The 13482-nt window shown below is 39.7% G+C and overlaps 1 protein-coding gene across 3 annotated transcripts in view; it reads left to right on the forward strand.

Moving 5' to 3' along the window:
- NACC2 (NACC family member 2) overlaps positions 1 to 13482 on the forward strand; it is a 159303-nt gene that overhangs the window by 35666 nt on the left and 110155 nt on the right. The window contains exon 1 of one of the 3 annotated variants that reach the window (XM_074294112.1): positions 1837 to 2072. The exons of 1 other annotated variant lie outside the window; for it this stretch is intronic. The gene's annotated coding sequence lies outside the window, so the exon portion shown is untranslated. Of the gene's footprint in view, positions 1 to 1836; positions 2073 to 13482 lie in introns of those variants that run through there. One more of the 3 variants, XM_074294108.1, reaches the window with a different exon arrangement.

A 13482-nucleotide genomic window follows, 5' to 3' on the forward strand; every position in this document is an offset into this window, starting at 1 on the left:
ATTTGACAAGGTCCTCTATGTGGCTTTAGAACTATGATAATACTATGACTCCTGGATTCCAAACTTGAATTTGTGGGAAAGGAAATGTTTTGACTGGGCTGGATCTGTTTTGACCATTTACTTTCACCCAATAATTTTTGAGCTTCTCTTGGATGAGGAGAATCACATGGGAATAATATGTAAATTTTAGGATCATAAGATCATTTGAAATTAAAAAGACTTTCATAAATCAACAGACATTTATTATCTATTATGTACCTTAGAGCTATGTTAAGTACAGATCTCAGAGATCATCTAGTTTTCAGACTGGGCAGGTAAAAGTCACAGTCAGAGTTGAGGTTTTCCTTTCTGTGATGCTGTTGATACTGTAATAATCCATAAAGGATGGGAGGAAATATTGGCAGTGCCATCTGGGAGGGTACCCAAGGCCTTTGCAATCCTGTCCCTTTGTGCCCCCACTGAGGAGCTGGAAGGACAAAGGGTATTGCTGATGTTCTCCTATGTTAATTGACTTTATTGATGGGTTTTATTTACATCCACTTATTTAAAATGAGACCTTAGTCCAAATGAATGAGAATTTAGATAAATGTGGTGCCATATGGGCTGATTTGTTTAGCTATATATGACTAAATAGTAGCGTGTGGAATGCAGTGTGAGTCACACCGTGTGCATATTCTGCTCACACAGGATTTGAATGCAGACAAGGAGCTGCATCCAAACAGATTTCATTTTCTCAGTTCCTTCCCCTGAAAAATAATAAACTGCAACATTGGAAAAAAGAGTACTTCTTTAGTTATCTCCACAAGTCCTTGCCAAATATGCATATGATAATATATTTTCCATCTTGCCTAGCCAGCACTTAAGCGCAGCATTATAACACTGTACCATCCTAGAAGCAGCCTGGGAGATGAGCAGGGGAAATATGAGGATTTAAAACAATTTAACTCTTTAAGGAATATTTTGGGATTAGAGAGGGGAATGTGTCAGAGAAGAGGCCAACCCTCCTATATTGTGTGGTTGCTTTGGATACATATTTCAAGGAAGAGATTGACATGACCCAAGGATCCACTGTGATTAGCAAAAGTACATTTCCACATAGATATTTTTTATGGTCAGCCATAAATGTCAATGGGTAGTGACTGTTCCCTGCCAAAAGCCTTACATGTTTGCCATTTAATTTGGGATATACACATTTGGAGCAGTACAGGTGCATTTGGTAATAACACTCAGCTCTTTCCATCTTCTGAGCACTTTGCAAACATTAACTAATAATGCATTGTGGGCTGCCTTTGGGGAAGAGCAAACCCATCCAGAACCACACACCCCATTTTCCACTTTTTAAGGTGGGAAAGCACTTTCTTCCCTCAGCTGAAGAAGTCCCAAGGTAGAAGGTCCGCAGAACTCCCATGGGATACAAGGCCTAGGATCGGCCAGCAAAAGGTCGGGGAATTCTTTACTCCTTTCTCGTTTTCAGATTTCTCCTCCATCCCGTGTCACCTGTTCTTTCCTCCTCTTCCTTTCCCCCCCTTTAATAATTTTCTGCATCCCCTTTCTTCTCTCTCCCTTCCCTCATACCTTTTCCCCTTCTCCCCCCCACCCTCGCCCCAATCTTCTTATCTCTCTTGGGTGTGAGGGGGGAATCCTAGGATGCGGTGTCCGAGTGTATGTAATATTAGTTGTAGCGTGTGTGTGTTTGTATGAGAGTGCGTGCGTGCGTGCGTGTATTTGGGAGGCGGTGCGGTGCGGGCCGGGCGCGGGACTGTCTCTTTAAATCACCCTCCTCCCGGGCCACCTCCCTCCTCTTCTCTCCTCCTCCCGCCGCGGTGCAGCCGCCGGTGCTGGGCGAGGTCGGAGAAAGTCCATGTGAGGAGGGAGCCAGCGGAAATCACTTCCTGCTGCCGCCGCCGCCGCCGCAGCGGCCGGGACCGACTCGCCGGGGAGTGAAGGGGAGACGGAGGAAGGAAAGGACCAGGTTAGGGGTGGGGGGACGCGGCTGCCACTGCAGGCCACGGTGAAGCCCCTGGCCCCGGAGTCCCCGAGCCGGCGTCCGGGGTGCGTAAAGCTGCCTGCAGGTAAGACCTGGGGCCACCAACTTCTGTGCGTTCGCGTCTGTGCGGCCAGCTGTGGGGGAAGGGCGGAGGGGGGGGACAGATCAACTTGTTTACATCTGGAGGGTGCCCCCACCCCCTTTGCTGTTTCAGCTGTGCCCCGCGAAGGGACGTTGGGGTGTGTGGGACAGAGTCTGGGTCCCGACACTTCCTTTACATTCCTTTCCAACCTCAGCTGTCCCACCTTCCCCATCCCCCGCTCCCAGAGGCGCTTAGACCCTCTATTGGAACCTCGGTGTGGACGGGGAAGAGTGAGTGCCCGCAGGCCCTTTCCAGCTGTGTTCCCGCAGTGGGAGAACGAGGTGTCTGTCCCCTTCTACAGCTGTGCTGTGGTAAAGGTGTGTGTGAGGAGGGGGGAGGCTGAATGCCCTCCAGATGTGCCCTGAGAAGGGAGTTCTTTTTCTCTTCCAGCTGTGCATGACACTCCACACATGCACCACACACACGCTCACGCATTTCTCACTCCACTTGTGCTCTTTTAACTGTTACCTCAGAAAGTAGAGGTTTTTTCTAGTTCTTAGCCCCCTTTTTTCTATGGGTTTCTTCTTTCCTCTCTAGCCTCTTGGTTGCTATGCCTAGGAAATGATATTGTGCTCTGGCCACTCTCCCCACAAACCCTTCTAGCTCTGTTATCAATTTTATCCCCAAATCGTGGAAAACTACACCGTTTGTGCACAACTTATCTAGAGTAAGGGAAGGGGCTGTGAAGATGTTCCAGGTTTAGTTCCTCTCTGAACTCATTATAGCAGGGGATTAAACAGCCTGCTGGGTTTGCTGTTGGTTGCAGCTCCTTGGAATCATTTCCCTCCTCCCCCCAACTTCTCCCTTAAATTTTTTTTTTTTTTCTGACTACTCAGATATTGAATATTCTAGTCAAGTCTTAAACCTTACAGCCTTTCTAGTCCCTTTATCACAGTGAGATGGGCTGGGGGAGGGGTGATTTAATCAGTTGGGGAAACTGTTGCTTTAACTAGTTATCGGATCACCATCTCTACCTTCAGACCAGAACTTTCCTAGTTTCTCTGTATTTTGATTCTTGTTGGATTTCTTAAGAAAGTTTAAATAATACCTGTAGTTTGTGCATTTACTAAGGATGGAGAGTAAATGCCCTTGAGGACAATGTTGTCTGAATACCTAAGACTCAATTGTTGGCTTGTTTTTCATTAAAATGTTGCTCTGGGATGGGATAAGAGAGTGGAAGAGAAAGGTATAAAGGGTGTCCTCTTGTTAAATGTTTCCTGGACTTGTTTAAAGTCCGACATTCTCTTTTGTTTATGGAAGGGAAGAAAGGAGGGGGAAAGAGAGCGAGAGAGCATGACTAGTCTAGGGGTGTGCTTCTTAAAAAGTCATCAATTCCCGCAGTGAGGGCCGGACTTAAGCCAGATGCATTCCGGCAGCCGAGAAGACCAAATTCTGTCAGACGCAGGCTAGTGCCTTTTCTGTTGCAGGATCTGGGACTGTCCTTATTGATTCTCTGCCTTAGGATTTTCTTTTACTAGTTGGACTGTGGGGAACAGTAATCTGCAAATAAACTGTTTGGGATAAACCTAGGAAGCCCTGATGCTTGTGGGATATTAAGTTGACTAGGCCCAGGACGGCTGGCGTGTTTTCCTACAGAGGAGGCATTGGGACCAAAGAAGCTTGCAGGAATTGTGTATCTGAGTCTAGAGATCAGAGAAAATCCCTCCCCTTCTCTACTGATCATTATGAGCCCATAAATGTCTTTTGTCTTCAGGGCAGGGAGTCCTAAAAGTTGTAACCCTCGGTTGAGCACTTTCCGGAGGAATGTATAGAAATGATAATAGAATGGAAACCTCCACTCAGGGCCTTGTACATAAGGTCCAGAGCACCCTCCCTCTCTTGCCAGAGCTATACCTCTTTCAGTAATCTTTGGAAGCCCAGCTTATAGCTGCATATCCCTGCAGCTGAGCCCTCTGCTGTGCATTAGCATAATGGGTGGGCAGCTAGTTTAGATGATGGGCCTTATGAGACCAAGGTCATGTTTGATTTGGGGGGGGGGGGGAAGAAGGAGGTTTGTGTTTAGTCTCACTTCCCATTGGCCACAGAATGGATTAGAATTTTATTCCTTAATTGTAGAGCTGTAGTTAAAATAGTCTCTGTAAATGGCGGGTCTTCCTTAAAAAAAATTTTTTTTTTCATTTTTTAAAAAGATAGTAACCAACTTTCTTGATCTGTGAGATGGATTTTCTATTACTGACTTCTAACTAATATATTCCAATTTTATATTTAAAAATGTAAAACTTAAAAATTAAATAAAATGCAGATGATCTGTGTGGATGTTGCAGTGAAGAGAGGGAGTAGTAATTGAATGCATTCCTAATCATTATGTTTAATTATCTATTATTTTAGATAATCCAATAAATCGAACCTCTTCCTTTGTGGGTAGTCTACAGTTGACTAAAATGCTTTACAGCATCTCTTTTAGTGCTGGACTGTGCTAAGGTGTTTTGCTGATGACTCATAATAATAAAATAAAAGCAACATATACATAGTACTTTATACTTTTTTGGGATAAGGTATATAGAGTGCTTTGTAAAACTGGAAAAAAGAAACTATAATTATCAGCTTTTAACATTATCAAGAAAAGCAACTTTTCCACAGTGAATGGAGCTGACTTTGGAACCAGTACAATGCTTTTGGCACATGCTGACTGAATGATCCTAAGCAAGTCATTTAACTGCTACTTTAGGCAACTCTCTTAAGACTAAGTTATAGAGAATGTGCCAGCCTATGATGGCTGAACAAGTTCTTGCCCTAAAAGCTCACAGCACCTAATTAAATTAGATCTAGTTCTTATTCTGTTATTTGTTTCATTTCATTTGATTCTCACTACAAGTTACAGGCATTTGCATAGATGAGGAAAATTATTAAGGAATCCAACAGAAATGAAAACATCAGTGTGTGGGGGAAGATGAAGGGGAAGACTGGGAAAATTAACTGGTCAGTGGCTTGTTCCTTAAATGAATACTCCACTTTTCTAGTCCATTCCACAGTGATAGATAGAAAGGCGTGAGATCTAATCAGGCTGAACCAAAAGATTAAAATTTATCCAAGGATTTAAAAGAAGGTTGTGAGGGTAGTCTCAGGAAATTAATAACTGACTTGCCAGCAACATATGTCAGGGCCACACAAATTAGGCAGTTCATTACTATATACCAGGGATAGAAGTTAAACCATTGATCTTGTGACTTAAGGCTTTGTGCTGAAATGCAGAGGTGTTGAACATGCAACCCAAAACACTCTCAAGGGCTGCCTGAACCACATTAAAATGTAATTGGTAAGTTTTAAACAAAATAAATATAATAAAACGATATGTTTTAAAACAAAATCCATATATAGCCCACCAGCATTTTTATATATGGTTTAGAGGCCCACAGTTTCTATTTATGTATGACATCACTAATCTAGAAGATCAAATGTGAGGATTGTTTACCTTTCTATGGAAATGTTAATTTGCCCCCAGGCTCTATACCCTAGTCCTTGGCATTAAGGTTGTAAGGTTTCTTGTCAGGTTTTTGTATCCATTCTTTCAGTGTCCTCTAGTTAAATTCTATGGAGAGAGCATTGAATATGAAACTGCAGGACCTGACTTCTAATACTTGTTCTAGTTTTTCCCTCCCTGTGTGATTTTGGACAAGTCACTTTTACTTCTGAGCCTTAGTTTCCTGATAGATACAATGAAAATGAGAAGAGTTCTTCTATATGGATTCAAAGGTCTTTAAATCAATCTATGATTTCTATTTTTTAAAGTCCATTCAATTTTTAAATTTAATATTCCTGTGATCCCTTTTTAGTCCTCTCTCTCCCACGGAAGTTCACCGAAAAAGGTAATATGAAATTTTAGGTTCATAGAATAGACTTTCGGGACTGGGGGGTTGGGGAGAGAGAGGGGATGGGGTGATGTATTGCCCAATGGGGAAAGGGGATGGCTTTTGTGGTGTGATTTGCTTAAAGCCAACCAGAAAGAAAACATTAGAGGAAGTGGCAGCCTTGTTGTGGTGTTTAAATACTATACAATGTTGCAAAGGGGTTTTAAATACACAGTAACAATGGAACTTTGTTACCCTTGTAACAAAGTGTGTTCATAGACTGCTTTTATCTGAAGTCTGAACACCAAAGGCATTTCTTCTGGGAGCCTGGAGGACTCCAGTGATATGGATGCCTCCTGATAGGCTCAAGGTCATTGGCTTCTTGGAGGAAGCTGAATAAAGAACCCAGGTGTCTTGTTTCCTTCCCTCTCTTAACCACTAGAAGTACATTCTAAATCCAGTCATTCTTCTGTTTGTACCATGGGATATAGTGGGGTTTTTAAGTTGCAAAAGCTGAGAGGCATATATATCTAAGCCTACTTAAGATAACAACAGCTGGGATCATTGCTTGTCCAAAATAAAATTCAACAAGCATTTATTTGATACCTCCTGTTTGTAGACTATTTTGGGGGTAGGGCAGAGGAAAGTGTAGATAAGAGATTCTTGCTCATGAGAGCAAGAATGAAATCTTAAGGAGACTACCGAGCATACCGAACAAAGAAACTCCACTGCACCCCAGTATAATAAATATCTTGCAAAGTCCCATCAACCTGATTCGGTTGCTCCTTATCACCACCAGTCCTGACAAGTGAGTGGAACTTTAGAATTTAAAACCTCCCTTTAATGAGGGAGCTTGGTTCAGAACATCTCATTTCTCACCTGGCTGCTGCTGTACTTTGGGACTTCTCTGTCTTTCCACCATTCCTCTTTTCTAGACCTTTCAGCCTCTTGCCTTTTCTGTGTTGTCTTCCATTAAATTGTAAGCCCCTTTAATTTGGGTCAGGGGTTGGTTATCTTTTTTCTTATTTGTATTCTTAGAACTTAACATTGGTGTCTAGCACCTAGGTAGGTACTTTGTTACCTGTACTTGGGTACTTGACTGACAGGAAATATGCCTGGAAAGTATATTAGAGATAAGTAAAATGCCAATAGAGGGTGTGTAATTGCTGACTTGAAGGAGTGTAATACAGACAGGTTTTGGAGAGGATGACTACTTCTATAGTTAGAAATGGAAGGTACATTTCAGGCATTAGGGAACTGGGTAGGGAAGTATTTGTCATTAAGTTCTTTATATGAAATCTTTCTAATATTTTATACATTAAAGTACATGAAATGCTACTGCAATACATATTGTGCCTTTTTACCCCTAATAAAATATTGTTTCCCCCCAAAAGGGGTTACAGAATGAATGGTAAGAAAGAGTAGATCAAAGGCTATTCTCTACCAAGATTGTCTTGCCTAAAAATAAGTCTCATAATTCAGCTTTCCTACTCTACAAATTATCTCTGCATTCCCCTCCCCCAACCAATTTATTGCCTTGCCTTCCAATATATCTGCTCCCCCAAAAGCCTCAGTTTCTAAAATAGGAATTAGTGGTGCCAAAGGCACCAGTTTGGACCAATCAACTTTGTTTTATTTCCTGATCACAGAGAATTCTGACCTCTTAGTTTGGATTTTGGTAACAAAGGGGATTGGTCAAAAAGTGTGATTGGCATAATGCATCACATCCCCACAGTTGGAAAAGGAGGACCCCTCATCTGGTGATGGGAATTACTTCAGTAGAAATATCTCCATAATTTTTGTAGTTTATTGTCTATCATAAGCATCTACTTTGCCATTTTTGTCTCTGCTGCCACTTATGTTTGTTACTATCTACTCAGCTTTCATATCCCTCAGTTACTAGTTACTCTTGATTTCATATCTTAGTTTCTTATGCAACCATATCCTACAGGGAGAATAGCATCTATTCTTACATTTTCACCAATTCTAGTTTGGTCCCTCACTGCCATCCATCTGTACAGCTACCCTTTGCATCCTCCAATTCAGATAGTCATTAGACAGCCTTCTGGGGACCTTGCTTCCAATAGCCAGATAGGAGATAGTTTCAAATCCATCTGAGTCTTAGTTTCATCATCTGTAAAATGAGGGGACTAAGCCCAATTCCTTTTTTCTCTATTTAAACCTATGAAAGATGCTATGATCTCTTAAATCTGTGCCTGGTTTGCCATTTTTCCTCAAAAATCTGTGTCTCCTCAATTCCTATCAAGTAAAGTTCAAACTCCTGCCTGGCATTCAAGGCCCTCCTGGTATCACCTGTGAGAAATATTACCTTGCATCTTATTTTCTACTACTTCCCTTGACTACCTAAACTGCTCTACATTCTTCAGTTTCTTTGTTTCCCAAGGTCAAGGGTCCCCCTTCCCCTTTTTAATTTTTTTGAAACCCCACTCAAATACATCTTCTAATGTCTTAAGTATTTTAATCAAAAAGAACTTCCTTTTCAACTTTCCTTTCAAACACTCGTTTTGTACAACCCCTTAATGTATTTATGTCAATTGGGTATTTAGTTGAGTATCTCCTTAAATTCCATTTGGGAATGGATCTTATCTTAATTACCTAGCTCCAGCCCAAACTCTGTACTTAAAAAAGGCTTTTGTTCCGGATCTCCTCTTCCTCCAGCTCCCTTCCCTCCCCCTTTTTTGAAGCTGTTAAGAAAAAAAAAAAAAAGCTCCCCTGTTGAATATAACCTCCTTGAGGGCAGTGCCTGTTTCTTTTGTGTGTTTGTATTCCAAAAACCTGAGGTTAATGCCTGCATACTTAGCCAGCATTAATGTTTGAATTGGTTGAATTGAATTGAAAATCCTCTTGATCCTGTACGATAAAAAGAATTCAATAAAGGAATAGGCCTTCACATTTGTTCTTTATTTCCCCCTTTGTCCCTGCTTGGGACTAGTTTGAGCCTGGCTATGGAATTTGAAGACCTGAGTTCAAGTCCAAACTTCCTCACTAATTGAGACTCTTACCTTTTCTAGTCTCTACTTTTCAGAGTATAAATCAAAGAATTGTATTACTGTTTTTAAGGCCTCTTTTAGTTCTAAAATAGGGGGTTCTATAGCAGTGCTTTTTCTATGATCCCGTATAATGTTGTTCCTTTTATATCTAAAAGAATCTGAATTATAAAAATAATAGCATTTATATAGTTAGTTCCTTACAGTTTGCAAAGTGCTTTACAAATCTGTACTGTGAATTATTATGATTATCATTAAAGATAGATTAAAGGACTGGACTTGTCCAGGGTTACTCAGCTACTAAGTGTCTTAAGCTGGATGTTAAAGCAGGTCTTCCTGACTACAAATAATGGGTAGTTAAGCCGAGAACCTTTTCTATCAAACCATATGGGCTCCAAACACCCCAAATCACTTAAATAAAAGTTAAATACAACATGTATGCATGTCCATACAGTTATTAAATAAAACTTTTTGTCTAATATACAAGAATTTGGTGACCGAATGAAGAGTGATGATAGTGAATCATGTCGTATCCCTCCTTTCTTTACTGAATTAATTTAAACCAATCAAGTTGTGGAGAGTCCAGAACGAGATTTCAGATCCACTTTCTTCTTTCCAGTGGGTTTTTCCTCCCATGGCAGTGGTGGGGAACATTTTTTCTGCCAAGGGCCATACAAAATTATCAAACTTCTACAACTCTGGTGTAGGGGATGTTGTACTTAGCTTTCAGCTCAGCATTGCCTGTTGTTGCTTTAGCAGGACCAGATCAAATTATTTTTAGTAAGGCTAGTGGAATGGACACCAATATTTGCCCTATTTCTTTGGGGAAAGAGAAGTGGAGATGTGGGGGATATGGTGACCATGAATTTTTAACGTCTTCTGTTATCAACATTTCATTTCTCTCCCCCCACTCTAATAACAGCTGGAATTTATACAGCACTCCCAGATCTTAAAAAGTATTTTATATGTCAGGTTTTATTTAATTTTCATAATCCCATGATACATTAATATTTCTTTTTTACAGAGTGAATTCACTTGAGTCACACACAAAATTTTGATCTCAACAAAGATTCAAAGCTAGGTCTAAATTTACCACTATTCAGCTAGCATTTTACATAGTGCTGTATAAAGAACAAAGCACTTTGCAAATATTAACTTATTTTATTCTCACTTACCTTATCTTATTCATTTACCTTGAGAGGTAGATGTTATCCTCATTGCAAATAAGGAAACTGAGGCAGAGAAGTGACTTGGCCAGAGTTACAGTATCTTAGGCAGTGTTTCTGACTCGAATGCTTACCTAGATGCCCCTAAAATTAATGTTTTTCTTTGTACTATGCTCCTTTTCTTTCAAAGCATAAGAATTTGGTACCATTCTACCTTACCATAAGATGTGTGCTTAGTGTATAACCAAAGTATCATTCTGTAATCTTCATTTCCCCCACCCTTTTAAGCCCCCCATATGTAATCTGATGCTAATTATTATGGATGCTATCTTCTATAAGAAGTCTTTTCCAGTCATCCCATAATAGTGGTACAATCCAATGATTCTCCGATTTACTGTGTGCATTTTGTTTATGTAAACTTTTGTTTCCCCTTTTTGATTGAACTCTAGAGGAAGGACAAGTTTTTGGTTTCTGTTTTTAATTTTTTTTTACCAAGGAAATTGAGGTTAAGTGACTTGCCCAGGCTCACATTGCTAGTAAGTATTACATGGCTAAGGGCAAATTTAAACTCTGGTACCCCTGACTCCAGGCCTCTGCTCTATACTGCGCCAACTATCTGCCCTGTCCAAAGAACAGTTTTATGCTTTATCTTTTGTCTTCCCAGTGTTTAACACTATACCTGACACACACAATAGGTGCTTAATACATTTGGTTGACTAATTGTACCTGGTTCTGATCTCATCTGCTACCTGGGTGACTTTGAGCAAGCCACTAGCACTTTATTTCTTCAATTTCCTAATCTCTAAAAGGAAAGGAAAGTTTTGGGCTCGGGTAGTGGTATGAATTTAAATAGAAAATACATTATCTATGTATTGTTTTACTTTGTTAAATATTTCTCAATAGCATTTTCCTCCCCCCAATTGCATTTTAATCTGATTTGGGTCATAGTCAGGATTTTTGTGGGCCACTAATTTGCACTTTTGGAGTAGAGAATCTCTAAGGTTCCCTCTTTTCCCAATTATAACTGTTTACTATACTTTATGGGCAGCACAGATGCCACAGGTTTGAAGTCAGAAAGACTCATCTTCCTGAATTCAAATATGACTTCCGATAAACTTCTAGCTGTGTGACCTCAGGCAAGTCAATCAACCTTATTTGCCTCAGTTTGAAAAATGAGCTGGAGAAGGCAAACTACTCCAGTATCTTTGCCAACAAAATCAATTGGTGTCACCAAGAATTCAGACAGGGAAGTGACTGAACTACTACAGCATATTTCTACATGACTTGTTATAACCAAAATGACTGTATCTTATATATGCTAACAGTTTCATGCTTTCATACCTTTCATCACTCTTTTCTTCTCTGCCTCCCTTCCCATCTTTGAAAATGTAACTTGGAAGCCTCATTCATAAAGACTTCTAGGCAATGATAATAGCAATAGCCTTACTTTTTATGGCACTTTGTTTTATGACTTTGGTTTTGGTTTATTTTGTATTATAATCAGTCTATGTATATGCCTAGTCTCCCTCTCTCACCTCCACCAGACTTAAGCTTCCCAGTAGGCAAAGCACAATAGTTGTTTAATAAATATGTATTGAATTAGGCTGTGGTAGGAACTACAAACTGATTACAATAGTTTAAAAAAAAAATTGCCATTTATATTTTGAGAGGAAGATTTTGTTTTGATTTAGGCAGAATGAATCTATGGATAGATTTTAAAAAGCATTTATTAATCTCTTACTGTGTTCAAAGTACTGTGCTATAAGCACTGGGGATACATACAAATAGAAAAAAGCAAGACTGTTCCTGCTCTGAAAGAGCTCATATTCTAATAGGCCAAGATAACACATGGTACATTTTTGGCTGTAAGATAGGAAGATCCTATGGTCTCAAAGGCACAGTGGCAGAATATATAGTACTGCATTTTAAAAAAATATGCTTAATCCCCCCCCCCTCCCCAAACACATGTAAAGATAGTTTTCAACATTCCTTTTTGTATTTTGAATTCCAATTTTTTCTCCTGATCTCCCCCCTCCCTAAGATAGCAAGCAATTAGATGTAGGTTATATTATACAGCTGCATCATCTTGAGATAACATGTGTCTTTTGCAAACGTAGATGCTTTATATAATAATAATTGTTGTTCTAATGTCCAATAATTAAAAAACCAATTCATTTCTAATGTTCATAACTTTTTTTTTGGTATTGAGAGGATTGTTCTGGGATGGTGGCTGTAGAGGAAGAAAGAAGTTTTTCTGCAGTGCACTAATAGTTCTGGTATTGTTGGGCTTAGCGCACCCCATCAGTAGTTGGTAAGATAACAGAAAACCTATCTCTAATCTCCCTACCCTCTCAAAAACCCAATACAACAAACTTTACATATTCTAAGTTATTTCTTAAAGTGAATATCAAATAATTTTGACTCTTCAGAAGATTTTGAACTGCTGTTGAAAGATGATATTTTATTAAAGCATGGGATGGTGCTATGAGGCATACCTTCAGTGCAAGTGGCTCCTCAAATCTTTGTATCCTAGATTCATACATGAGCAGTTTGTTCCCTTCAGTGTCTTTTGGGAACCCACCCTGAATTGAAACTAGAACAAAAAAGCACGTGTTCATCAAATCATTGAGCCAGATTTCAAATCTTTGTTCTGCTGGGTGTCTCGGTTGACATTGGTAAATAATGTATTCCACTGATTTATGTAAAATTCCCTGTTTGGAGGGTCTCTTTGCCCCAGTTTACTAATGGGAAAAATCACGTAAGTCAAATTATTTGGTTTCTAGTCCTGGTTTTGCCACTAACCAATTTTGTAAACTTGAGCAGGACACTTCCCTTTTCACTCTCTGTAAAAGGAGATTGCACTAAAATAGCTGTCATGTCTCCTCCCAGCTCAAAAATTGTATCTTTTGTTAAAAGTATTATGTCTAGACATTTTTTCTTCTTTTAATAGACTTAACTTACACTTTTTTGTATATTACATGTGTTTTTTTCTTTTTAACCACCATTTCATCATTGTACTTTACTCAATATTTAGAATGATGGCCATACCTGTGATGGACATATAGTTTAATGAATTTCAATTAAGAGATGAGGAAAGGTATAAGACTCATTGGCATGCCTTCTCTTTTATCACCCCCAGTATCTATTCCCTCCTCTGACCTCTGCCACCCAAACTCATTCTCAATCATCCTTTCTTTTGAAAAACCACTTAAGTGACTACTATGTGTGATGAATATGCCTTACTACCTGAGAGATAACCCTTTTGCCAAATCTAATGTTCTTCATTCATTCCTTCTCCTTCTTGACCTATCTGCATTTGACACTGGACTAAGAACTTCTAATATCTTCTCTTCCCCTAGTTGTTTTGTTT

This window comes from Sminthopsis crassicaudata, chromosome 2, assembly GCF_048593235.1.
Source record: "Sminthopsis crassicaudata isolate SCR6 chromosome 2, ASM4859323v1, whole genome shotgun sequence".
Lineage (NCBI taxonomy): Eukaryota > Metazoa > Chordata > Mammalia > Dasyuromorphia > Dasyuridae > Sminthopsis > Sminthopsis crassicaudata.